The sequence below is a fragment of the Lonchura striata genome, chromosome 10 (genome assembly GCF_050655825.1).
Source record: "Lonchura striata isolate lonStrDom1 chromosome 10, ASM5065582v1, whole genome shotgun sequence".
Classification (NCBI taxonomy): Eukaryota; Metazoa; Chordata; class Aves; order Passeriformes; family Estrildidae; genus Lonchura; species Lonchura striata.
Window position 1 is genome coordinate 12,493,541 of NC_140712.1, and position 27,027 is coordinate 12,520,567.

The following is a 27,027-nucleotide window of genomic DNA, read 5'->3' on the forward strand; positions in this document are numbered from 1 at the left end:
GTATTTTCTTTATGTGAATGCTGGTGTATAGCATTAGAGTTATGAAAACATTACCCCTAGAAGTTTAAACTACAATCAATTTGTAAAAATCTCATATACATTCACAGGAATTTAATGCTCCCATCAGTTTCGGTGATGTACACCAAATGTTCATACTCTGTATTCATCTTCATGCAGGTGAAATAGTGATAAAAGTGCATTAATTTTCTTGTGTATTCTGTTCAAAATATGACTATGATACAGGCTGATATGCTCTTGTATATGTCTGAAAACAGAATCCTGCTATAGATTTAATGTACTGTATCAAGAAATCTTCAAACTGCAATATGTATAGGGTCCACCTTCCTTATAAGGCACTGACTTACATTATTCTCTTTGAAAATGTTCTGGCTCACAAATACTGTGCATGAAGGCCTATTACATCCTCCTTTATTACAGCAACATCTCCTTGTGACATTCAAAATGCTTGTCTTTCAAGGATGCTGTTATAATAAGGTCCAGAGTGCTTGTAATAAATTCATAGAGATCAATGAGTAGTTCATGAAATAGCTTCGCAGTCACTTCTGTGTGAAGCAGCAGTGCAGCAGTATAAAAACTATGAAAAAGCAGTCACATACAAAATTAAATGCCTTGCTGCTTTTCACATGAAATTATAAGAGGTTATGCTTTTCTTTTAATGTACATTATATTTTTGTCCCAAAAGGAGTCTTCAACAAATTGCTGAAAATTTGGAGATATTGAATTCCAACTTTGTCTTGGTCTGGGTTTTCAAGGATTCCCATGTTTTGATGAAAATATGCCTAAAGGAATAATCATAGGAATAGAAAGCACTTAGTTAATACTATAATAGGCTTGTAATACCTGCTGTAACTGTTGACTCTGTTGTTGCAACCAATAAAAATTGTGACTCTTATGCCAGGCAATTGCTCTTTCAGTGTTTCTCTATATTTAGCTTAAATGTATTTAGAACCTGGAAATGAGCAAATAAAATCCAAATGCTATTTTGAAATGACACATTTTTATAAACTTTGATTTATTTTTTATCCTTATTTTACCTCTTTTTACAATGAGCATTTTTACATTTTAGAATTTGCATTTGTACTATTGCAATGTGCTTGTTGTTACTTATTTGAAGTGGATTTTTTTTACAAAACACCCTCTAAAATTTTATTGATGCTTCATGATTTTTAAATAAAGCAGTTTGACACATATATATACACTCTATAAATCTGGCAGTTATGGTTGCAGATAATGTCATGCTAGTACCCCTTGCGTAAGTCAGAGTATGATTCTAAATCCACAAACTTTTAACTACATTTATTCTTTAGAAACAACTTTTAAATTTAATGCATGTAGGCTAATTGTTCCAAAAGTCAATTGCAAAAAAGTTATAATTAGAAACAACTATAATTATTTATAGTTAAAACTTTTTAAGAAATAACCTTTATTTTTGTTATAGAAAGCTGGTTTCAAAACTGGGTATTTTCATGAAATAGCACTGGAAAAGAAATACATCAGAAATTGTTTTGCTCTCTCCTGGTCAAACCCATCACTGTTGCTCTTTCAAACAGCTAAGCTGCTCTTGATTCCAAAGATGGAATATCACTCTGCTTTACAATTGCTTTAAGCCTGTTTTGCTCTTTAGAAATACAGGAGAAAGAAGAATGAGGCTGTGTGGGATTTTTGTCTATCAGTCTGCATAATCAATAGTTGGCACAAAAGGACTAATTGCTCTTAACATTTAAACAGAAGTGCTTATTAACACAAAAGCTGTGTATCCTCTTATTGTAGCTGCTAACTCTGCTATCCTGATACTTATCTGCAGTCACAATCAGATAAAAACTGTTGATTCCAGCAAGGATCTGGCAATAACTGAGGACTGTAGGAAGGTGGGAAGAACAGTGTTAGAAGTATAATCCAGTCTGTCAAGAAGTTTCTCTTTACTGCTATCAAAGGGTTGGTCTGATGCCTTTCAATCTTACCTCTATTTTCAATATTGTAGTCAAGACAAGGTAGGAGAGAGAGACTATCTATATTCTCCTTGAAATTCATTTAAATGACACAGTGTTTTTAATATTTTAAAATGTTCTGCTTCTTAACGTTTTGTAGTCATGTCTATTCAGCGTTTCCTTCCTTATCTGGAAATGTAGCAGAATTATAGTGAAAAGCTATCGCCATTTAGAGATGCTTTATTTTAAAACAATGAACAGGAATAGGCATAAACAAAATGTAAAGTGCCTTGCACTGGCTGGCTACATCAGATAATGCTCCAGACAATTGATTTTGTTGCATGCACTTATGTATGAAGAAATGCATTGGCCTGATTCAGCACATGTGTATTGTGAGGTTATGGAAAAGGCTTGGTCTGCTTCCCAAAAGTGGGGGTGCATGTAAAACCAGATTGGTGAGGGCACACATGAAAAACCAGATTGACTAATATGTTTACAATTTATGTAAGACTTCTCAGTGCTTCCCACTATCATTTGTATCTTAAAAATTTACTGTACCAAATTCTCTCTGGAGTTATCAGAATTTTATGTTACCTTTGTAAAAGATTCCAAAATTTTTAATTAGCAATGCAGTAACTTAAGTGCCTTCCACACCCTCTGTTTTCATATTGCTCCACAAAATAAAACAGTGAAGTCTAATTAAATAAATAAGGAGATTCTTCTTAATGTCTCTGATGTTTTTCTCATAGCCCATGCTCCCTGCAGCCTGTGGCAGGGAAACCATGTACAGCTTCCTGAAAGTAGGACACTGCAGGAGAATAATTATTTTTTTAAGACAAGAGGATGACAAAGTATTGAGGTGTCTTGCTGGAGCAAGGATGCAAACCCAAGGTATTCTCTTTCCTATAGAAGGAAGGAATTTTTTGTGCCTGAAATCCTTATTAAGCACTGGCTCTTTGCCTCCCTGCTGTGCCATTCCTCAGCTTTCACCTGTTTTCATTTCCAGCTCTTTGCTGCAGCCATGGCAAGGTGAGGAGCAAAGGGACAAAAGCAAGAGGATAAGGGGTGGGAAAGTTAGCAGGATTGCTCCAGGATGTTGAATTGCAGAAAAGCTTTGCTTTTAGACATACAGTGGTAGGTAAATGAAATCTGAAACTATATTTTGATATCTATGTGGACATTATCTGGTAGCTCCATGTTTTCATTAAATCCATGAGAATTGTAGAAGTACAGCATGTACAAAAAGTGTTGTAGGTTGGATGCCTAGAGAGACTTCAGTCCCAAATTTATTGACCTTGATCAAGTTCTCTTTGAAAGGTATCTGAGCTGCTATTGTAAAGGAGTAAATAGGACTCTACCACAACAGGAGAGGTTCTTTACTGAGCTATTAAAACACAAATATTTACTTTCACTGACAAACTATATTTGCTTTCACTAGCAGATGGTTTAAATTCAGAGCCAGAATTTTCTGTTGGAAGATGGTATAATTACATTTATTTCAGATGAGCAATTTTTCCTTATATTAAGGGGGTCTTTTGGAGATTTAGGTATTTTGTTCAAAATATTTCTTTAAAAATCAGGGGTTTTTTTAAACTTCTTTCAAAATAACTGACTTCACCATGTTTTCTTCACAATACTACTGCCCTACATGTACAGCCATACATTTTTTCCTTTGCTCTTTCATATTCTCAGTTGAGAATTTTGCTGGTGTTTCCAACTTCTTCCTTGGTACTTCAGTAGCTTAGGATTTTTTTTTTTTTTTTGCATCAATTTTTTATTTGTAAGTAATTGTAATTTTACTTGTAAAAAATTTCTAAGTTTTTTTTTTTTTTAACTGATGTATGTTTTTCCTTCTTAATTTCTTGTAAAATAACAGCTTGGGTAGCTTTAGGACTTGAAGGAATGCTTGATATTTTTCTGTACTCCAGTTGGTACATAATACACCTGGTACCCAGTTCTGCTGTCTAACCTGTACTTCATGTGAGAATGCTGCTACCAGGGCCTCTATCTCTAGTTAGGAAGTTTCTGCTCTTTCTTCCTACCATATTATTAGAGAAAGCATATAAATTATTACACAAATATTTAAAAGATACTTTTAAAAAGCCTTTAAGTCACATGGTTAGGAATGTTCTCCTAAGCAGCTATTGCTAACCCTCAAATTCCTCCAGATTGTATTAAATAATTTTAAAATCTCAGAAGTCTTGCTATAGAACTCTATGTAATACAGAATAAACACAGCCTGGCTAATTCAGGTTATGAAATGGAGAAAAGTCTGTAACTTAGAATATACTTTTCCAGCAGTGTCCCTGCAAAAGTAGTCTTTTTCTCGCCTCCTTCCATCTTACATTTATTTCTAAAGACTCTCTCCATCAATGTATGACAAAGTCATTCTTTTATCTTGATTTTTGTTAAAAAGTGCTTTTCCCTTATGGCTTCTTTTGGCCTAGAGCTTGTGAACCTTCAGTCAGTGTGGAGTGAAGGAATATGAAATTTTCTGCAAATTGCCCCAGTGTATTAGCACTAGGGCCATGCAAACCTTTCCAAGTGTGATTTGAAAGGGTTACTTTCAAACCATGACTTCTATGGGAGAGCCAGTTCACATGGGTTCACAGGCCAACCAGTTAAAGGAAAGGTTTCAGGCTGAGCCACCCCCTCCCTTCTTCCTACACGTTTTCCCATGGGTTGGATCTCATTACAAACCCACAGGCAAGGTACAGGGTCAATCACATCATGTTAATTCATACAGGTTGACTGGTTCACTGGGACTGGAAGCTGAAAAGGTGAGAAGTTTATCACAGCAACATAACTCTGATCTTAGAAAAACAAACATCTCTAAACTAGGTCTCTTCTTATCATATGAATCAAAACCTTAAATAAAAACAAGATAATTTTAAATAATTGAGGGAATCATACAGGGAATCAATCTTCCCCCGCTAGGAATACTCAGAGGTTGGCTTTACTTCTAACACAAAAAGATCTCTGATCTCAAGGAACTATTTCTTTCTGAAACTTGGATATAATTACATGGACTGAGATATAAAATAATAATGAGTCAGTTCTATATACCTGGGAGAATTACAGTGTGAGGCACACAGAGGGAGGAAACATTTTAATGACTTTCCTGGCTGAAGCAGTGAACTCAACTGAAATGTTTTATCTTCCAGGGTTGGGGGGAAAGGATGAAAAGACCCTCAGCCGAGCAAAAATGACACAAGGCAGCATTGATCCCATGTTATTTTAAGTTATGGGAAATACAAGATGTATTAAAATTTTTCCTCCATGAGCTCTCTTATGGAATGTATTTGAAATATATTCACATAACATAATGAGTTATGTGTGCTTGGTCTGAAAACAGTATTCCAAACAGTTTTTGTTTCTCTTACTAGTATTGCATTATTATCAGAATGTATTTAAAGGCTTTTAATTCTAGACTTAAGCAAAACAAAAAGCAAAATCTGAATTGTTACCCCTTTGTGAATGTCCATTACAATTTGTATACATGCTTTTTTCTTTGTGTTTTCACTTGACTAGATTGCCCCCATCAAAAACTGAGTTCAGTTTGATTTGAATATGTGCTTTGCACACCTGAGTTGTCTTTGGCAACTCTGGGGATATTCAGAAATGGGTGTGTAGTATGTCTGTATATATAATGTACCTATATATCCTTTGCTCTGCATTGGGAGGTAGTGCTGTACAGTAGATTTGAACCTAAAAAGGCTGACTAGTTTCTAAATAATCCCTAAGGAAACAGTTTGGTCTAGGCCATTATCTTGATAGTTCATAATTAGGTTCAATAATAAAGCTTGTTTTGCTGACCTAGGTCAGATCATGGCGTCCAGCGCATCTGTGCGCAGTGACCTTGCTCTGAGAGTGTATTGTTAGAAAATCCATTATTATCATCACATACACTTCGGAGAAGTGCCTGTTTTGTGAATTGATGGTGTGATGTTGCCACTTTAGATAAAAGAATCCATGAATTATTGACTTAATGAGTTAATGTTGCTTGATTTCACAAGGTCTTTTTAGTCTGGGTGCTATTTACTGAACACATAATCACAACATATGAAGGAAGGCACGGATAACAGTACAGTGCATTTACAACCCTCTTCACTTCTAATAAAGCCAAGTGTTAGCTAAAAATTTTTGTTTCCTTTAATAAACCATGAAAACTTAGGTAATTACAAGCAACTCCTGTTTAAACGATTAGCTCATAAAATGTTTGTCACTGATTTCTTATCCCTTTCTTCTGTTTGGCTAAAGGTCTGTCCACAAATACCTACTCTTTTTTTAAAAGGTAAAAGTATCTTTGTCCCTATGACTAAGCCTAATGCTGCTACCATGTGGAAGCCCCGGAAAGGTTATTAAAAGTCAATCAGTGTCATCCAGAGTTCATTGTTTCAGCTTTTTTCTTTTAAATCAGGGTTCTCTGGTAAATTTATGATATTCAGAAATCTTGAGAATATAAAGTTTTTATTACAGAATATAACTTGTTTGAGGAGAGAGGGCAAACATACAGAGAATGTCCCAGAGCAGATATTTTAATGATATAGGCATCAGGTTTCAAATATCTATGCTCCTTTGATCCCAATGTGTGAATCCCAGCTCTGTTAACAGCTCACTCCTACACAATAAATAAAATAAGGTCTGTTTGCCGTATCTTGTGGGAATGTATGTCCTATGAAAATATAACTCTCACTAAAATTAAACAGAGACCAAGGACTGTAGAATTTAGGTCTACAGATAGGTCTTCTGAAGGGCACCATATCAACCAAGACCTTCACATTCTTATGAGATTTACATTAATTTTAGCTAACTCTATGCAAAAACAAAGAGCTGCATAGAATTGTCCCAGTGGGTATTGACCTGTAAGTAACTCTCACACTAGAGTTCTGTAGAAATAGGTAAAATATGCTGCCCATGTATGAAATGAAATACTGTCATGAGAAAATTTTGTTCTGGCACTTTATGTTCTTTTTTGTTCCAGTCCTTAAACAAAGAGTGTTGATTGCACCATCCCTTGCACTGTTCCCCAGTGGTGTCAGGATCTGCCAGAAGGTCTGCACATGTATGTCTGCTTCTCCCCCAGTCTCACAACTGGCTGGACCTTGCTAACTCACCAGCTGTAGATCAGGGAGATGACAGATAAAGCTTTCCTTAGGAGTGTGTTTGAGAGCTTTGGGGTGCTTAAAGGCAGTTTGATGTTTTACAGTGTCTTGCATCCCTCCATCACAGTCCATTACACAGAGGTGGAAGGGAGACGATGGTTTCAGTGGTGTTTTGGTTGAGAGTTTTTTGTGCAGTGGTGGGATGTGCTGCTTAGCCCAAGTTCCAGTATAAAATGCCTGCCTTCCACTGAGGCAGAGCACAGACCTTGATTTCAGTAATTCTCTGTACATGCACCGAGTTAATAGGAATGTTGGCAGTGGGTCCTGGTATTTTGTTTATGCCACAAAAGAAAAAAAGTTAAATCCAAGCATGTGACAGACTTCAGATATACCTGAAGTTGATTTGATGTGAATAAACTCAGACTGGTAAAGCATAGGGCCATATGGCAGTAGTTGTATTTTACAATTTTTAAGGCTCATGTGTGTGTATGCCCTTCTCTTCACATTCTTTGTACATACCTTCTTCAGTGTTGTGAACTTAATCTTACAGGTCTTTCAATGCAGAGAACCTGAATAATTAACATTAGAGCATTTAAACATGAGCTGAGAGCCTTTCTGTACCTCACAGCCTGCAGACTGAAAAATTGACATCTTAAAATCAACCACGGCTAAAATAAAAACTTTTACATCTGGTCAAGCCTATACTGACCAATTAGGGGAGTGAATCTGTGCCTCTTCCCCATTTATATAAAGTACTCAGCTGTAACCTTCAAGTGTTCTGAGATATTGGACTTTAAACTTGTCAGTGCTCCAAGAATGCCCTGAACCTCAGACCAATGCATTCTGGGGGCAAATTCCTCATTTGTAGGAAGGAAGAAAACATTTTTTTAGCAGGTTATTATCTGAAAAAAATGATGGTTGTCTGCAAGCAACTGATAGGTTTGGAAGGTTAGTGGTAGTCCTGGCAAAGATGGATTAGTGGGCAGAGTGCAGGTGAGGCGATCAGAGGTGCTGGAGAAATGCAATTTATCACTTGGTTTGGGAGTTTAGTACATGTATGTCACTGCTGCATATGTGCTGTGTGTGAATACTGCATGTGAGAGGTAATACTGGTGTTAGCCTTGCTTTAGACATGAGCCAGTGCCTTTACTACTGAGATGATATGAATTAGCAGAGGAATTGTAATGATATTAACTGGAAATCCTTTCTGGAAACTCTTTGACCGAGCGAATCCCTATGCTTTGTTAAAAATGAATGGTTTTATTTGCCACTTTGTGTATTTATAAAACAGAATCTTTATACTGAGATTTGGGTTTCATTCTGGATTCGGGTTATTCCAAACTGAATTATTTCATTGGCTACACTTCCAATCAAGCCCTTGCTCACTTTCCTGCTCTAGTGTCCTGTGCTCTGTGTACTTCCCTTTAGCTCCTAATTAGTCAGAGTCATTTGGGCTATGCTGTCTTCTACAAACTTCAAGTTCCTATATAGGTTATGTTGAGGCAATTTCCTTTTTCTGAAAGAAAGATAATCTTAATTTCACGTGCCTTTACTGAGGCTATTAGCACTGTAAGCAAACATGGCAGAGTTTGGCTCATTGGATTTACTACAAATAAGGAATTTTTAAATTTTTTTCCCCTACCAGTAATTGATATCTTCACAGCTGGGATACATCCCAGGTATCAAGAAGGTGCTAAGAGCACCAGATGATCTTTCTGCTCTTGTCTAATAAAAAAACAGTACTTGGTGAGAAATCTTCTGCAAGGCTGGCTGTACTGTTTCTTTGCAGTGTTCTGTAGTAAGTGGTCTGCTTTTATAATTGTGGGAAAAAATAGTAGAATACTGGCACCAGAAGAAATCTTGCTGGTGAGAGCAGAGAGACAGTGTTAATGAGAGCACATCTGCTTTTCAAAAGCATCAATAAATTATTCAAAATACTAAAATGCTTCCTGTTCATTCCTACCTATAGCAAAACAGTGCAGTGTTTTGTTGCATCTCTCCACTGGTATAATTTTGACATCTACTTGTATTCTCTGGTGGAAATGGGGATCTAATGTAATTTGTGGACACATTAAACTTATATGGCAGTGAGAGCAATAACATGTTTAGGAAAAAAACAATGAACATGTTGTTTAGATATAATTATGTGTAAGCTACAGTCTCTGTTTTGATTTTCTAACTGAATTAATTTCTTACCTTGTATAACATACAGGTTAGTTTTATTTCTCAGCCAGATGCCTGCTTTTCAGCCTGCTAGAAGTCACCTTGTTTGAATCTTGCAGAGTTTTTTATGTTTCTCTTCAGGCAAAGATGCCTGTCACTCATGCTCAGCAAGGCTTTTGAGCAGCATTGACAGCAGGCATGTCTTTGCAGGGAATATTCTATTGGGCATATCTCACAACACCATAGAACTCTTACAGGGGCTAAAGTGTAGGTACCTGAGGGAGGCAATTGCAACTTTGTGAAGGAATTACACCAGGTAACAGGTGATCCATTACACCAGTGATCACACATTATGAACAATGTAATAGAAATCACAGCAAAATCTGAGAAAGTAATTTTTAGGGAATTAAACAATCTAAACTGTTTAAACATACATCTTGAACAGGATCTGTCATTTGAGATAGGAAAATACCAATAGTAATGCTCACTTCTGTTCTTAAGTGTAAATCAGAAGCAACTTTGTAATTTAAACCAGCACAAGCAGGGGCATACTCATTCTCCTGACTCCTGTAGCAGTGCCAATGGCTCCTGACACAGCAGTACCAGGACCCAAATGTGATCACTGCTTCAATTATATTTTGCTCAAGCATGGTCCCTGCCCACCTCTGCCACGCAAAATAACTTCAATTACTGCATTCCTCATCCTTTCATGAATCTCTTCACAAGAAACTTGACCACTAATTCAGTCTTGACCACCACTGAAACACTGAATTGACTTGCCATATTCAGAATTGACTACAGAATCTTTTTGCAGATGAAGATGTCAAAAGGCAATCTGCAGTGAGAATGACAGCATGATTAACCAGACTGAGGCCTAAGTCAGAAGTAGCATGGACCACTGGGAAATTAAGGCACCAATTTTCAGTCAAGATTGGCTGTGATAGGGCAGTATATCCTAGCAACAGCATAAACCTTAACCTGACCATCACAGCAAAAACTATTTGTGTTGTGTTATCTGTTTCAATATTTTTTAATCAAAATAATCTTTAAACAGAAAGTAAACACTCACATGTCACTTTTCTTGGAAGTGCTTTCTTGTCTAATTGGGAAATACCTAATTTTGTGAATTAGAGGTTACAGAAGCTTTGACGCATTTCCTTTACTTTGTGTTCTTGAAAAGGTACTCTTGAAAAGCCTTCCATTCTAAGGAAAGGCTTAGAATGCCTCTTTGCAGCTGCAACAGGTTAAGAAAAAATTTCAGTGTTTTAGTGTAACAGTTTTTTTCATGCTTAGGATAAAATCTGTATCTTTAAATCCATGTTGCAAGGCTTCATGTTATGGGTTGGACTCATCATGAAAACACTTTTTAGAAAACTTGCTAGTAGATAGTAAGGTTAACTTTCATTAGAAAAACTGTAGTATTAAACACTAATTTTATGAAGGGCCTATACTTCACATATGAAGAGAAGTAGAGCTTAAAAGTCCTTTTATTTAAAGGATAAGGTAGCTGTCTGCAAAGAGCACATTTTATTTTTCTTCCTACTTAATGAAGGATTTCACATTCAAACAGTAATAATTTGGGGTGGACAGTCATAATACCAAACTTGAATGGACATATATGTCCTTCAATTATTGTTATGCAAAATATCTCTATTTTCTCACACTGTTTTTCTGATTTGTGTGTACATATATAAAGGCACGTGTGTGTATTTAGGTAGGTATAATCTGTAAGAACAGGTGAGGAACCTGTTTCTGTCTAGAGTTGGTTCTGCAATGACATTGTGACTGTCCAGGACTAGAGCAGCAGATCTGAGATTCATTCATTTCCTTTTGGGGGAGATTCCATCCCACAATTTCAAAAGTGGACAAGCTTTTAGCTAGACAGAGAGTTCTCTGGGGTTACTGTCTTTAAGAAGTTTTGAAAACCTTGAGAAGGTGGTAATGCTTTTAGTCTAATTTTCACAGATATATGACTGTGAAATAATTGATCTTGATAATTATGAAAATTGGACAGTCCATAGACTTGATATTACAAGGTTGTACACTGGTATGTGTATGGTAACCTCAATAATACAAAGATGTTTGAACATGGTTACCTAAGAGTAAATTCTATCCCATGCTTCAGCATCTAGAAGAAACTTTCCCAAGCTGTCAAGTACCTGAAGTACTTCTAATTATATTGGGATTTATGGGCTTGTATCACTCTTTAAATTCAAGTCAATTATATCAGAAACCCAAATTAGGTTCAGAGTTTAATGTGTATTCATTAAGATTTCCAAATTTTGGATTAGACACCAGGAATATAGTACTTTTAGCACACAATCCAAATATACTAGCTTTGAATAGTAGTAGTTGTTGGAAGAGCCATACTCATAAAAAGTAAACCTGTACTTCTTTTCAGTCTACCAGTTCTGGGAGATCAGAGCCACCATTTTGTAAAGTTTGCAAGAAAACAGAGTAGAGCCAGAGAAATACTCCACTGTCATCCTGCTGTACTGGTTCATTTACATGTGGAACATGTACTCCTGTTAGCTTCCAGGAAAAGTTTGAAAATCTAGATGTGAAAGTTTGTCATGCTGTGAGCCAACTGTCCCATATTGATGCAAAAGGGAGAGAGAAAAAGCCAAGAAAATGCTTTAATTGATTCATCAATGCACCAAAGTGTGAACAGGCGTGATGAAGTGTAAAGAGGGATGTGACACCAGTGTGGCAGAGCTGTCACAGTGGAAAGGATTTCCTGTAAAAGTGATGGCACTTAAATGTTATCTAGGCCTTCTGTCTAAGCTTTCATATTCCCTGGAAACTTATGTCTTAGGGGAAGTGTCTGACCAACTTGTGAGCAGCCAGGCATCATGGCAGCCAGCCATGTCAACAGGTAAGCACACGGGCTGTGAAGAACCCCTACTTGTATCAAGTTTGGGAGTAGGTAACCTCTGACAGAACTAAACAGTTACCCATCCACAGAGAGAGAATCTTGGGAGAGAGGTGATGATCATTAGCAGTGCTTTTATGTGGTTTATTTTGCCCTAAACATCAATTTAAGCAAAGTTTAAATTAGGATTAATATCATTGTTATTGAAATGGTGCCCTCTGCAAGGTATAATGCAGCAGCTCCTGGGCATTGGGTATTAGATTGTATTACAGAATGGTAGAGTAAGACTGTGAAGGAGAGGTTATTGATAATGAAATATAATTATAGCAGATGGATTTGAGCCAGAGTGTTGTACTGAAGTGTTGTTGCAAAGTTCTCTAAGGGATTTTTACTAAAGAGATTGTAGTGTGCATCTCATCCAAAGAATAGGAACTCAAAGAGGGTAGAAGCCCTTAGTCGCTCTGAGGTTTTGGCTCTGGATTCATTTGATTAACTGGGTATGAATGTTACTGATTTAATATTGATGCTTCGTACAACACCTAAAATCACTGCTGTGGATATATTCAGTATGTTAAGTTTGCTTGTAAGGTATTAGACATGGGAATTACTTTGAAAGGGATTTTGCCAATTTTGGAGAAATGTATTTGGGAAGGTATCCCTAACACTATGGCTTAGGCCATTTACTTTTGCATTTAGAGATGCATCAACTCCTTTCTAGCTTTGGGAAACTAGAGATTCAAATACAGAAACAGGACAGAAAACTTTGGCAGAAGTACAAATGCAAGCAAATGTGTGCTGTTACTACTACAGTTACTCTGCCACTTTGAAAATCACTAGTCAGGTTCCATTTGGAGTATCTGCAATTCTGCAATGTATTATAGGAAGGACATTGCTGACTGAGCTTGTAAAAAGTGCAGTGGAAGGCAAACAAATGCATGATTTAAGGTTTTGGAAGTATGACTTATAAAGAAGGATTGAACTGACCTGTATTCTGTAAGTTAGAGGAAAAAGATTTGGAGGAGTGAGGAATCCTGGAATGGGCAAAAAACAAATACTGAAGCGATCTGGAGATAGATATATGCTCTAGTGCCACTCAGATCATATAGCATCACCAAATCAATGGCATGTCTGAGGCTAATTTAGACCACTATTAACTGTCTTATCATAAGATGGATGACTGCTGATCCAAAACCCTGAGCCTGGTGCTGTGTCCAGCCAGGGAGCAGGCAGGAGGCTGGGGGCTGAGGTGCCTTGGGCTAGAACATCAGATGGTAACTCAGCACAGGCCTAAACTCATTTTATCTAGGGCTTGGCTGGCATCACACAAAATAGGGCTTTAAAACTGATTTTTAGGTGAAAATCCTTCTGTAGCTTTCCAGAGGTTTCTGGAAAGATTAACCAAACTAATAGAATGTAAGTATTGCTTTAAAAAAAAAAAAAAGTGGTGAGGTCAGATGAAGAGAGGCAGGAACTTACCTTAGGCAGTGAGAGTCAGCAGATGTAGGGAAAAGAGGGTGTGCTTTGTAAATAATAAAGAAAAAATGTCTTTTTCTTTTATTAATCAGAGAAGGTGGAGCCAAAGTGAAAGTGTTAGAGAAGGTCAGAGGATATAGGAAATTATCTCCAATTTGGGTTCCAAATATGTACATTTAAAAAGTATGGCCTTGAGTGCTGTTGAGAAGACATGTGAGCATAATGCTGGCTCAGAATCCAAGATTCAAAGCAGTTCATTTGGTCCCTGCTCGTACTCCAGCCAAAAGAAAGGGAAAGAAGGGCTGAGTCTGAATTGTTCAGCTCCCTAATTTCTTGTGCAGTTGGAAAGACTGGTGCAGCAGGGGAGGACAGGAGTGTGTGCCAGCCAGCTACACACTTTGTCTTGAATATACCTTTATATATGTGTGTGTGATGTTGTCATTACTCGTCTCAGCGAGATTACACAGTGTATTTTATTGTGTTGCACTGTGCACTATCTGTAGTGAGAAAGATTTTGAAACAATCACATTTGTTCCTATTTTCTCCTGTTTTCACAAATCTACAACAGGATAAATGTCCAGTCATTCAAAGCCTATTTAGCATTTCCATCAACACATCACTTCTGATTTTTCTGAATTTTTAAGACCTGAATCTTTATGTATGTGGAGACAAATGCTCTTCTCCTGTAAAACAATTAGGATCTGGGTCTTTAAGGATGAGTTTATGAGATGCCTAAAAATACTTTTGCTGGTAAAAATGGATTTCCAATCAGTATGATATGAGATGAAATTGAGTCTTTCACTTAAAGATAATTTGTACAAAGACCAAAAAATTACCATTGATTTTTAAGTTCCAAATTGTACCTTTCTTTCAACTACAAATATAGCAAAGGCAGTGATAGGGACATAACCCAGAGCTGAGGTTTCTCTGTCAGTAGTAAGAAGACAGCTTGGGTTTCCCCACTGCACAAGGAACTGCTGGGTGGAGATTAATTCCTCAGCCAGCCATATGCTGTCTCTGTCAGAAATGAGAGATGCTGCTAGGAAAAATCTCGAAGACGGGTACTGGGAATGAAAAAGGGGAAAAGACCAAACAAAAGGTCTTTAATTAGAATTTAAGGATTGTTGCCAAAAGATCACTGCTTTAAAGGGACAAACAGTGTTTTCATGCCATAGAAGATACTGGACTTCAGGACTTTATTAGGAAACTTATATTCATCTAAGGAACAAAATCAGGACAGACAATTTGAATATCTAGCTTTTTCTGAATTGATACTCATCTATCTATGGACTAAAACTGTCCTATTCCAATAATATTTAAACATTCTGCAAGCACAAATATCCAGCTCTGAAAAGTATTGATATGCTATTTTTCCTTACTGACTGTCTGTAAAGGTGGATAGGAAAATGAAATGGTGTGTCCATGGTCACACAAAAAAATTGTGACAAATTGTACAGCTTACTCAGACTAATACCCTGTCTCCCTTCAGCAGCATGCTATGAAAAATGCTGATGTATCATTTTGGGCTAGGGATTTCATTACTGGTAAAGCACAGGTTTAATGCTGGTAACATCAAAACCCTGTATTCTGCATTTCCTGTCACGTGTTCTTACCCATCTATCAAACCAAATGGGTGAGGAACCCGTTGCCTATAAACCCCGAAAGTTTTTTAGGCAAAAATCTTAACGTACATCATCAAGCTTGGAGGGCATTAAAAGAATCCGTGGCATGAAAACTTAAAAGTGTTTCAGTAGCTGAGTTATGCAGAATTTTTAACAAGGATCAAAAACATAGCTGAAAAGTCTGTGTTGCTAACAAAGTACAAGATCATGTCACCTCTTGCCAACTGGCCTATATTAAAATATGTTTATCTTCTATGGCCAACTGATATTCCTTACATTGCATTAGTAAAGGAGATAGCTTGGTTAATAAAATGTCTAAATCTCTCTTAAATCTCAAATACTGCCCCCAGCCACTCACTTCTGCCCAGCAGAGCTCCATAAGCTGCAGGTGCGTGGTGGACTGCTTGCTGCAGTGGGGTTATGGCTTCTACCTCTCTACTCCCACCCACAGAGGAGACTCTTCCTCTCACAAGAGGAAAATCCCACATTGTCCTACAGAATCCCTGCCCACAGAGCCTTTCCAGGGCAGGTCTGAGCTGACATAGGAAGAGGAGGAAGTTTCCAAGAGGGGTGTGGTGAATCTGAGTTTGGAGGGTCTGTGGCTGTGGACACACCATAGATGAAGAGTGGGGCAGGTCCTCACAAGGTGCCTTGGGTCAAGGACAAACCAGGCTTAGCTGCTCTAGAGCAAAGGATTGGCAAATCTGATCTGCTGCTCAGCTCCTCTACTGGGCTCTCTGTCAGTGCTGGGTTTCTTCTGTGGTTTGGGGTTCTTTAATTTATACTAATGACTTTATCCTTGACCAAGCCCCTGCAGGACACAATTCCTGTAAGGACACTTGTCCTTTTATTTTTGCATCATGTATGTACACAAAGGAAAAGCATCTACAGCTTTCTAGATATCTTTAGCAATGTCTCTGCTCTGTGGTCATGAAGAAAAAGGGACATTTTTTTCCTTGGCAGGTCAATAAAATGATAGATGGATTTGAGTAGAACTGCAGTAGAAGGCACACACTTCATTCGCTGTAGAAATACTAAAAAGACAAGTTTATACTGAAGTGGATAATATTGGACTGTTTTGCAATCTACTAAAATAAACTAGAGAAGACTGCCAGGACTACGCATATTCACTCACATCAGCTTTCATGTCTCTGTATAATACACATTATGGTGAGCAGCAGATTTGGATACAGTCTCCACTGGGTAAAAAGTAAACGTAGCTAGATTTTGCAAAAGTAATCCATGCCTGGTTTATATTTCGATACATCAAAGTCTGATTTTCTTCTCTCTGTGATCAACTTTGCTTGATTTCAGAAGAGATATTCCTGTTTTTTACTTGTGAAAAGATGAGAATCCCACTCCTGAGGCTGATTTTTTTCCCCGTTACCCACATGCTGAACAATGTTATTGTTCCTGCCAGGTGCTGAACCCCTCTGGGGATGTCTTGGCTCTCACTGCAGGATCCAGCCCACCACAAATTCTGCATTTCAGCCCCGTTGAATCCTGCAGTCCTATGAAAATGCACAAGTGATTGAAGATTAACAGGCAGTATTTTAAGTCAGCAATTTGTATTCTATTTGATTTTAAAGTAAAGAAATAATGTTGCTGACTTTTCCCTAAGCTGTTTTGAAGCTCCTAAATATCTGCACATAACAAATTCTATTACAACATTATATCAACAGCAGATAGCTAACTTAATATTTTAAGGACTTTTATAAGTACTTTTGTCAGGCACAATCCATGCTGAGCAGAGATGTGCTCCACTTTCCATGTCAGGTTTACAAAAGAACGTAGGTGTTTTAAGTTTTTGTCAGGGAAAAATCATGGTAGATTGGCATAAATGTCTAAGCACACACCTATCTGCCCTTGTAGATACTTGGATACCTTTGACTAGTGTGGCTAGTCTACAAATATGTAAACTGAGATATGCTAAAAATCATATTTGAAACATGTCAGTATAAATCCTCACTTGAGTACGCTGGATATAAACTTTTTAAAAATAATGTTAGCATAAACTTTAAATGTATTTTATGAAATATTTCTATTTGAAATGTCTACAATTAAAAACTAAAGCTCTAAGCACTAAAAACCTAAAATTCCTTGTGCTGACCCAATGGAAAAGTATGAAAAATATTCAATAGGTCTTAGAAGTCTTTCATTTCTTTCCCTTAGAGGACTGCTTTGGCCATTAGGAGAGCTGCTGATTAAAGCAAGTAGAGTATTGCAGAATTTCTGAAGTAGCAAAAAGTAACCTCAGAGGCTCTGGGGGTCAGTGGGAGAGGGTTTCACCTTGGGTGAAAACATTACTTCAATTCAAATGGAATTTCAGCTACAACTTGCCCAGGTGCTCAGGGGAGAGCTGCATGCCTGGAGCACAGGGAGGAAGGTGGCAGGGCTGCAGCATCACTGCCTGGGCCCCAGGATCCAGTGTAAATACATGACAAAATCCCTCTCCCAAAGAGTCTCTGGAGCCTCCACAGCAAGGTTCATGTACTGTGACTTCAAGCTGTGGAAAAAGCTCTCAGGTGTTGCAGATATCTTGGCTGACATTTGCTTCACTTAACAGGCTGACAAATGCTCCAGCTCTGGGACAGGGTCCTGGGACAGCTGCTGCAATGTGGGGTGGGGATGGGCTCATTCAGTGCCACTCCTCCAAGAGAGACACTTAAATCCATTTTGAATTTGCAGATTGGATTTCCTGCAACACTGGCAACAGCAGCTCTGCCTCTCAAAGGGCAAAGCAGATGATAAGAGCTGCTTCTGTGCATAGCTATAGGAGCTCCAGCAACAGCAGGACTTCTGTCTGGGTTGGAGCTTTTTTCCTGTTTTGTCTGTTCTGAATACTGCTGTTCTTGATAACTTCTGTCTGCAGCATTGTGTGAAGTCTCATTGCTTCTGAAGTTTGTGCATCTTGTGTTGGGCAGTGTCTTTAATTTGAAGATGCTTTGTCTCCATTGTATTGCAAAACTTCCCCTGTTTAAGGTGTTAAGGTGTAATCAAGAATAAAACATATGATGTTGGCCAGATTCCGTGGTAGAATAAGCAGGTAGAGTTCCCCTGACTCTAATGGCTTCTGACAGCTGTGAATTTGATCCCATACCTTCCCTGCATAATAAGATTTAAAATAATGTGAGTTTAAGGTAGGGCAGGAAGCCCTGGATGAAATATCTTATTGCATTGATTTGTCTCTTATTTTCTGTCCTATGAGAATACCCAAGTTGCAAATAAAGGGTCAAGAAGGACATTTAGCAATATATGGTTTATACAGTATTAAAAGACCATCTCATAGTTAATCATATGATTAATTTCTACAAGAAGGCTCCACTAAGTCTGCAATAAAAAGAAGTAATGAGGTTTTATAATAAAATTGAAAAGCTTCTGTGATGCACATCGAAATCTTTTATATAGAAAGGTAAGAAAAAACAGTTGTCTTCCTTTCAGTCCATAGATTGCTGCAGTAGCTTTCTCTGTGAGAGTCTTGGGCCCTGGAATGATATTTACTCCTGGCTTAGAATGGTCTAGTTATAGGGTATGTTTTAGGACCCTTTTCTTTTGGAAGATGTATTTAAAAAGTGCGGGAAGTTTCATAAACTGCCTGAAGTACTGTTACTATGTTACTGGCATTTTATAGTAAGAGTTGTTGATCTACAGGAGGTTTGAGGCTGAGGTGTATAGGATGGCACTGTAATGTATAAGAGCTGCCTGCTCCCTCAGAGACTGTGGAGGCACACATTCACATTTCAAACAGCAAGCAATAAATCTTACTGCAATGCTGCACCAGCCATTGTTGTGGTGACTTGGCATTTACACTCTGTATTATGAGCATTTTCAGCAAGCACATTAAATTCCACTGAAAATCTCAAGATGTATATAAGGACATCAGCTTTCCCAAGGACTAGAAAGATCCAGGACTTGTGAAAAATGCTTAGTTGAAAGAGGGAATCCAGAATAATGCAGCTGAATGCTAATCCACTGACAAACCCTGCTGTAAACTGGCTCAATGGGATCCCATTCCAAACTGAAGGGAGTTTGCTTGTAGGGACCCTGGGAGAGCCTCAGTTGGTGAATCCCAGTTCTCTGTGCACCAAAGAATGTGGTACTTTTTGAAAATGTCAGAGAGGCCTTGTGTATTCTATTTGGGGTGCAGCAATGTGCTGTAGCAGCTAGTGCAGCTCACAGGCAGCAGTATTTCTGCCAAGTCACATTTACAGCCCAGTGCTAAGCCAGCAGTAGGTTTGACAATGCACTGGTGGTCCAGGTGAGCCTGAGGTCTGAGTCTGTTAGGGGGATTTCTGTAGGACAGTGCATTCCCTGTGTATGGATATGTGTTTTACTAAATTTACTATGTCACTAGTCACCAGTGATTAGTCAGTATATAACGTTTCCAGGAAAGTAGTTACTGTGGCATTTATTCTTAACTGTTCCTTGCCTAAACTTTATTCTGAAAAGTACTTCAGTTTATCTCGTTGTAGTTAAACAGAAGTATACCAAAGGGCCTTTGGCCATTATTTGCACAGAGGCCACTACTTAAAGCATTTTATCCAAATTAACAAAGTCTCCCAGGCTCCAGAAGACCAGGAATTCCTAACTGCAACAAGCCATTAACCCTGTGATGTCCTGCTTGGCTGTAAATATGATTGTGAAAAACCTGCAGAGACTTCCAGTCTTGTCCTCAGGGAAGGCTAAAAAGACAGTCCTACAGTAAGACCAGACTGACTGTCCTACACATTCTGAATCTGAAATTCTTTTAGTTGATGGGTCAGAAATTCCCCAAGTCCTTTATGAGAGTCAAATATTACTCAAAAATTTTCATTATTTGGAATATTGTCTGACTTTTTTTCCTCAGTATAACTTAGAACACAGTCCCTTGAGATGAGGCTGTTGGAGGGTTCTGACTCTGTATAAACAGAATATGCTGTTAAAATAAAAAGGAGTTTCTCAGCTTTTATAATGTCTGCATAATTTTCTAATTTCACTCATGTAATCTTTCTTTCATGTAAACCTGCAAATCTTAAGCATGTAATAGGAATAATTATTTCAAAATATTCTCGTTTTCCTTATTAAAAAAAAAAAAATAGCAAAAGGCCCCCAGAAAACTAACAACAGTTATTTCAACCTATCTCTATATGCAAGAAGTATTTTGGATTTGACTAATGTGAAGGTTTTCTAGCAAAACTCCTGCATGACTCCAGTTCTAAACCCAAAGACCCTCCTTAAGTCTACAGAGTGTCTTTTAGGGTCAGTACCCCAACTGGAATTAAAATATGCCTTATTTTGGGGTTTTGTTTTTGTAGTTCAGGTGTAGTAGGAGCATCTTGGGCTTTGCAAGTAGAAAGGTCTACAGGGAATTTTGTGATAACTCTTCTTCAAAAAGGCCTCCAGATTCTGACTGATTCATGTAGAAAATGTCTTCGGGCAGATTAAGTTCTTTGAGAGCCTCTACAAACTTCAATACAAAGTTTCTCCCTTTAGTTCACCCTAAAACCCTTTTTTCTTTTAAGAAGTAGAAAAAAAATATAGGCAAGATTAAGAAATGGCAGATCTCCAAAGCTGGGCAAGCTGGAATGAAAGCATTGCAAATATGCAGCCATGACATGAGCAGTTTGGGAAGCCCAGCCATAGAGTTGCATGCAATTTCAAAGATTTACAATGAAAGCAAGCTAAGTAATTTTTAGAAGCAACCAAAGAATGTCAGTGTCTGCAAGTCTCACAAAACACTTAAGGCTGAATATCAGGCAGAAACTGATCTCTGGATTTGTAGTTTTGTTTGCTATTATGGTTTTTACAGCATGCTGAGATAAATTGATGTTTCTGCTAAAGGGATTACATACCTTGGAAATCTCCCAGACTGCCGAATCTGCCTTTAAGAAAGCATTTCTTATGAGATCTTCCCTAATGCACTAAATATCCTTTTAGATTGAGGGCAAACTGGAAATACTCTATGATCCCTCTTCTGCATTGCTTAGTAAGAGTAGAACAAATCCCCGGGTCCTTATAAAATCATTACTGAAATTATTAGGCATTTTGTCTGATTAGGGATTGACTTTAAACTGAGCAGAGGCTTCATGGCTTTTCCCCGTGGGATTTCCAAGACTGATCAAAGTTAGATTACTAATGCTGTGTGACTTATTCCCTTATGACTAAAATTTAAAGGGCACAAAAATAGGTTGAAACAGGAGACAGTCATCAATTCTAAATATCGGAAAACCTGTTAATCTAAGAGGCACAAGTGAAACACATGCATATGTATTTTATTTTTCATATATTTCATACATGAGGGTGAACACATTTTCATTCTCATCTTTCATGTGTCACCTTGAACACGTAAGCATGTGAAATTATGGGAAGCAGACTTAGTATTTGTGTTACCCACAGTACTGATGTTGAAACTGAAATACATAAAACAATCACTGCCACAAAAGCATCAGGCTACACTGTCACATTTACCACTTCTAACTATGGGAAGCCTGTTCATATGAGTAAAAATTATGGAGATTTTCCTCTTATATATATGAATTCTTTAAATTGTGGTTCAAAGAATGCAGGCAGTGAGTAGGATAATAGTTTCTGTGGGTGGGATTCCCTGTCAAAGGGAAAATTCCACTTTGTCATAGGAAAAAAACTTTATTATTTGTCATCACATCTGCCCTGCTGATATCAACATTGGCTGCTTTCCCCAAACTACATGAAGATGTAAGCAGTTGGCAGACCTGATGACAATATGTAAATTACTCAGAGTGAACCTAATCTTGTATAATAAATGCCAATTTGACTCTAAATTTTTTAACAATATTTTAATGTGGTAATTGAGGTCAAGGGAGACTCCAGTTAAATGCTAAGCTATCTATAACTGTCAGTGTTAAATAGTACTTAGGTATCCTTGCTGAAAATCAGATACCAGGTTAACATACATCATTGGTCTTTGCAGCCAGAAATCAAATAAAGTTTATTTGTCTTGGCAGCATGTAAGTATATTAGTTTAGAAATGTGCAACTGCAATTATCTGGAGTTTTTTGGACTTGTTTTGTATCACAACAGACCTGTAATTGCACTTTTTCCTGTTCCGTATATAATTTTGATTAGAAATCAAATAATAAATACATGCCTAAAGGCCTCTGGAAATTAACTGGCATGTTTCTGTTCTATCAGCTGATTGACGAGGTTCAATTTTAACCATTCTATTCATGGTTTCACTTATCATTGCTTCTTTAAAAAGATTTCCAGCATCATGATAGACATGCAAGTGATGAGCTTCTGTGGTAACTACACTGAACTGAAATTATTTTGTCTATTAAAATATTCTGATTTCCCCTGAAGGTGTTGGTATTCATTAAAAAATGTGTAGGTAATTGTGAGCCTATATGTGTTGATCCTCTTGTTACAGCTTGGGTGTAACAGCAGCAGGTATAGGGGGGTTTGTGCAATGATCTCCCTCATGTCCCCTCCATTTAGCATGGAAATGAAGGTTCTTCTCTTTCCCTTATACCCAGGCACAAACAAATTCATAATAGGTGACATGAACAGAGTCTTGTAGGTTCAAGGAAATCCAAAAATTTATTTTTTAAAATGTGGAAAAGATGGGGATTTTTGTTTGTCAGGTGTTTTGTTTTCTTTTCTTTTAGTGTATGTTTCACCTGAGTGTTATTTCCTTATCTTAGTTTTGTCACTTGTTAGATGTTCAGCATGAGAACTTTTTCACTGCTGGAAATCAGCCTCCTCCGGTGTCATCAACCCCCTTTTTGCAAGGGAAATTATTGTTTGGGGGGAGTGGTTTGTCTCTGCTTGCACTCCACACAGAGGCACACAGCAGCTCTGGGACCACCAGCGGGGTCTTGTGTGCAGTGTGTGTGGAAGAGATTCTGTGAAAAACAAGAGTCCCTCACGTTCTCTGGTCCCAGATAAGGAGAATGGGGGGTCCCCTTGCAGCCCTTGGCACTGACAGGTACTTCCTGTGCTCTGGGGGACAATTGGGGAATTTCTGTGCACCGCCCTGAGGGGTGAGGAGAGGCAGAGCACAGATCCTGCTCCTTGAAACGGGGCCTCAGACACATCACAGATGCTGGGAGCTGCTGGTGACATGGGCACAAGGCTGTGGTGGATGACAGAGAGGGGTTCAGAGTACTGCAGAATAGAAAGGAGTTCAGTAATGGAAATAACTTTAAAATAATTCTTGTGGAAAGCATGGAGGTCCTGGCTCATTTGATTGCAACAATGCTTGCTCAGGACAGACAATAGCTGCTTCTGTAGCACTCCTTACCAGTGGCTCTGTTCTTAGTGGAGCACTGTGTGTGATAATGGCCTAATAACAGTGATTTCCAGTAGGCTTAGAGGAATTACTGTTTATGTCAGGATTTCAAGCTTTAATAAAAAATTCGTACTCAGTTTTGATTCCAGGAAGGATAGACAGTGTCTTATTTTATCTGATCCTTTAAATATGAAACATTGTCTTCCATTCTGAACACTCAGGACTCTGTAGAGGCACTACTGCCTGTAATTACCCTGACATCTATCTCAGCTAATCTGGTTGGTTTGGGTATTGTTTAGCACCTTGTAAACTTTGCAGATCTTATGGGTCTGCACTGGCTGAATCACAAGATAAGTAATAGCTTCAATAAAATCTGCTTTGGTGGAAGCACTTCATGATTGAATTTAGAGAACAAGTAAAAAGTTCTGTGTATAATCCCTCCCTCCTTATTAGTGCTCATAAAGAATAAAGTACATTTATCCAGTGAATAAAGGATATGATCAACCAGTTAAGAAAAAGCTGATGTTAAATTTAAGCAGATTCAATTATTTCTACTTGCTCTGATTTCAGGCTCCTGTTTCAGGCAGTGGGGGTGTTTGTCTGGGGGAAGAAGGGAACGACTGGGCAAGGACTTTAGGATTTAGCCCCAGGCTTCAAAGTGGATTTAATAAAAACAAGTAATAACCTGCAATACACTGTAAACCCTGCAAGGTATAAGAAAGGAGAAGGTTGGCTGAAAATGACCATGCTTTTCAATAGCAGTGAAGTGTGGACTATTCACAGTTAACATAGCAAATCTTGAAAGTCTGATTCAAATCCCTTTGAAGTCAGTGCTTGTTACACAGACTCTGAATCAGGTGAGTGGTTTGTGCATTCACTGATCAGCGTAACATTTCTAGAATCATCAGCCATTCTCAATTAGAGTGGTCATCATTTCACCGATGCCCAAACACATTAAAAATTGCATCACAGTTGCTATTAATCCTCATCTGCCTGTCTGCAAATTACAGGTATTACTGTGGCACCTGAACAAAAGATTGTGGTATAATCTGGAAAAGTAGCACTATCAAAATCCCCACCAGAACTGAATGCAGTGTCTTGATTATCACACCTTCACATGTCATTTAAGAATAATGTCCTTGTCTTTATTGGGAGCCAGGGCTGACATACAAAAACATTATTAGTAGCTCAGCTAGAGCAGCTGGAGCAGTGCAATGGCACTGAATGCAGAAGAAGCAGTTCAGCCACAGAGCATCTTTTGTCTAGCAGTATTTCCTGCTCATCCTCAAGGGAATCCAGCTAAACCCTGGACATTCAAACCCAGAAAATTGCTCTGGCCTTGGCTGGACTAATAGAAGTCAAAACTTCAATCAGGCACTTATTAGTTACTTTGCACACGTGATATAAGGTGCCTTTGTTGGTGGCAAACAAGTGCAATTGCAACTTGGAATTGACAATGAATTTTTTTGCTATCTTTGACTGCTCAATATAAGGTTAGGATTGGGTCATGTACCAGGGCTTTTACCAAATTAATGCTATCGGGGGAATTACGCTTAAATGGAATTCTTTCTATCTAAACAATTTAATCTAGTTTTCTCTGTGGTTTTTCTTTGTCAGTTGGTATGAGTTTATAAAATAATTCAGACAAGTCAACAAATGAAAAAATACATAGAAAGTCATGTTTTGAAAGAGAAAAAATGGTGTAGGCATCAGATGTTGTATTACTGCTTAAATCTGAAAGTTCTAAGCAGCTTCTGTTTTTTCTTTGCAAATCTTAGGATTTTCCAACTTTCTTTTGATAGGACATACTAGTTTAGGTTAAATCTGGGATATCTCCCTGGATTTTAGAAAGGTAATTTTTAGAAAGTTTTAGGGAGTCCTATGCAGCATTTTCAAGTATTTACCATGAGTAATTCTGTACTAATAATGAGAAATTATTCATACACAACTCAGTTAAATGCCACTGCGAAGATGTAGCTACATAAAGACTATTTATTTATAAATGAACTCTGCAGAAATCAAACAAAGATTCACCTTGTGCATTTGCCTTTTAGGGTGATGCTTGATCACATGAAATGACAAAGCTATTCTTGCCCCACAGGTTATTTCAGGTGTAGAACGTTGCCAGAAATAGAAAAGAAAAATAGCATATAAGCAATATGAGGGTTTAGTGAAGTTCAACAACAATATTTGACTTTAGATTCACAGATTAGAAAAATAAAAAGCAAGTCTGAGCACAAACTTTCTAACTTCATAGTTACTGGACTGATGACTACAGAGTTTATATTTGACTGATTACTCCAAATCTCACTGAAAGTAACTGAGGACTGACACCCCAGAAAACCTGAAATCACCTTGTCAAACACCTCATGCTGACCAAAGGACTCATGGACAAGACTAGCAAAAGGAACCTCTTGGAGTTTAGGTCTTCAAACCTTGTTTATCTCAGGTGGAAGTTAAAACTGACATTCTTGCTTCCTTAGCTACATTTCTGCTATTGAGCTGAAACAATCAGGACTCAGCAATATTCAAACAAAAATGAGTTTTGCTCACAATTACACATTTAGCATTTTATTAGACTTCGGGTTTGCTTTGTATTATCCCCTTCATTTTTTGACAACACTTACATTGACAGTATCGAAGATAACTTTGAGCAAAGTTTTAGTGAAAAATATTTATAATAGAAATGGAGAACAATTTTCATTTAAGAACATGGTTCTATCAGCAACAGGGTGGGAAGCAATGTTATGGAGTCAAATCATGTCCTCCAAGAATGTAAATTAAAATTGAAGGATAAAAAGAACTCTGGGTGATAATTTTTTTATACAGCTATATCAAAGCTAGCTTCCAAGGGAAACAGTAGCTAATAAAAACTGTAAATGCTCTACTAACAAAAGCCTATGTGACCTAAATGGCAACATACAGGTTTTCTATAAACAGAGCTGTTTCTTCTTTATTACATTAACAACATTTTGCATATGTTTAATCAATGAACTTTTAATCAGTTAATTTTGATTGTATTTGTGTGCTTATTTTGATAAATTATTTTAATATACTCTAATTTTAACTATGTAAGTATAGGCTGGTATTCAATGAAGTTTAATTTGAAAGGAGTGCTTTCACCACTGACAAGAATTTAATTAACTTTTTATATTCTTCATGGCATAGAAGCAATCTTTTGTTGTCCTACCACTTGAATGAATTGTGTATGATAGTGGAACATAGCTAGGGCTTTTTGTCTCAAAATATCTGCCAATTTAAACCCCATCTAGAAGTTCAAGTACATCTCTGTAATAGTTGTTGATTGACGGCACTTTATAGGTAGCTAAAATTTCTGTGATGACATCATGTAAATAATGTTCCACTTGGGAATATTATACCACATGATTTTGTTAGATTTTGCTTAACCTGCTTTGAAATAGAAGGAGGTAATTTTTACTAACAATGTGTATGTCAACATCCTTTTCCAGATGGTGTGAAATAATTTTAGATTACCTTTCGATTGAGCACTGCTGTACTAGTGTGAAAATTTGCACCGTAAGAAGTGAAGAAATGCTAGGAAATACAGGGAAGGAGCTGAAATCAGTTGTGGGCAGTT

At 37.6% G+C, this 27,027-nt stretch overlaps 1 protein-coding gene across 5 annotated transcripts in view; it reads left to right on the forward strand.

Annotated features, from left to right (window-relative positions):
• The window catches only part of WDR72 (WD repeat domain 72), a 209,292-nt gene that overhangs the window by 164,936 nt on the left and 17,329 nt on the right, over positions 1–27,027 (forward strand). For all 5 annotated transcript variants that reach the window (XR_014957601.1, XM_085588730.1, XM_085588728.1 and 2 more), the window contains one exon: positions 1–27,027. This exon is cut by the window's left edge; it is cut by the window's right edge and continues 17,329 nt beyond it. The gene's annotated coding sequence lies outside the window, so the exon portion shown is untranslated.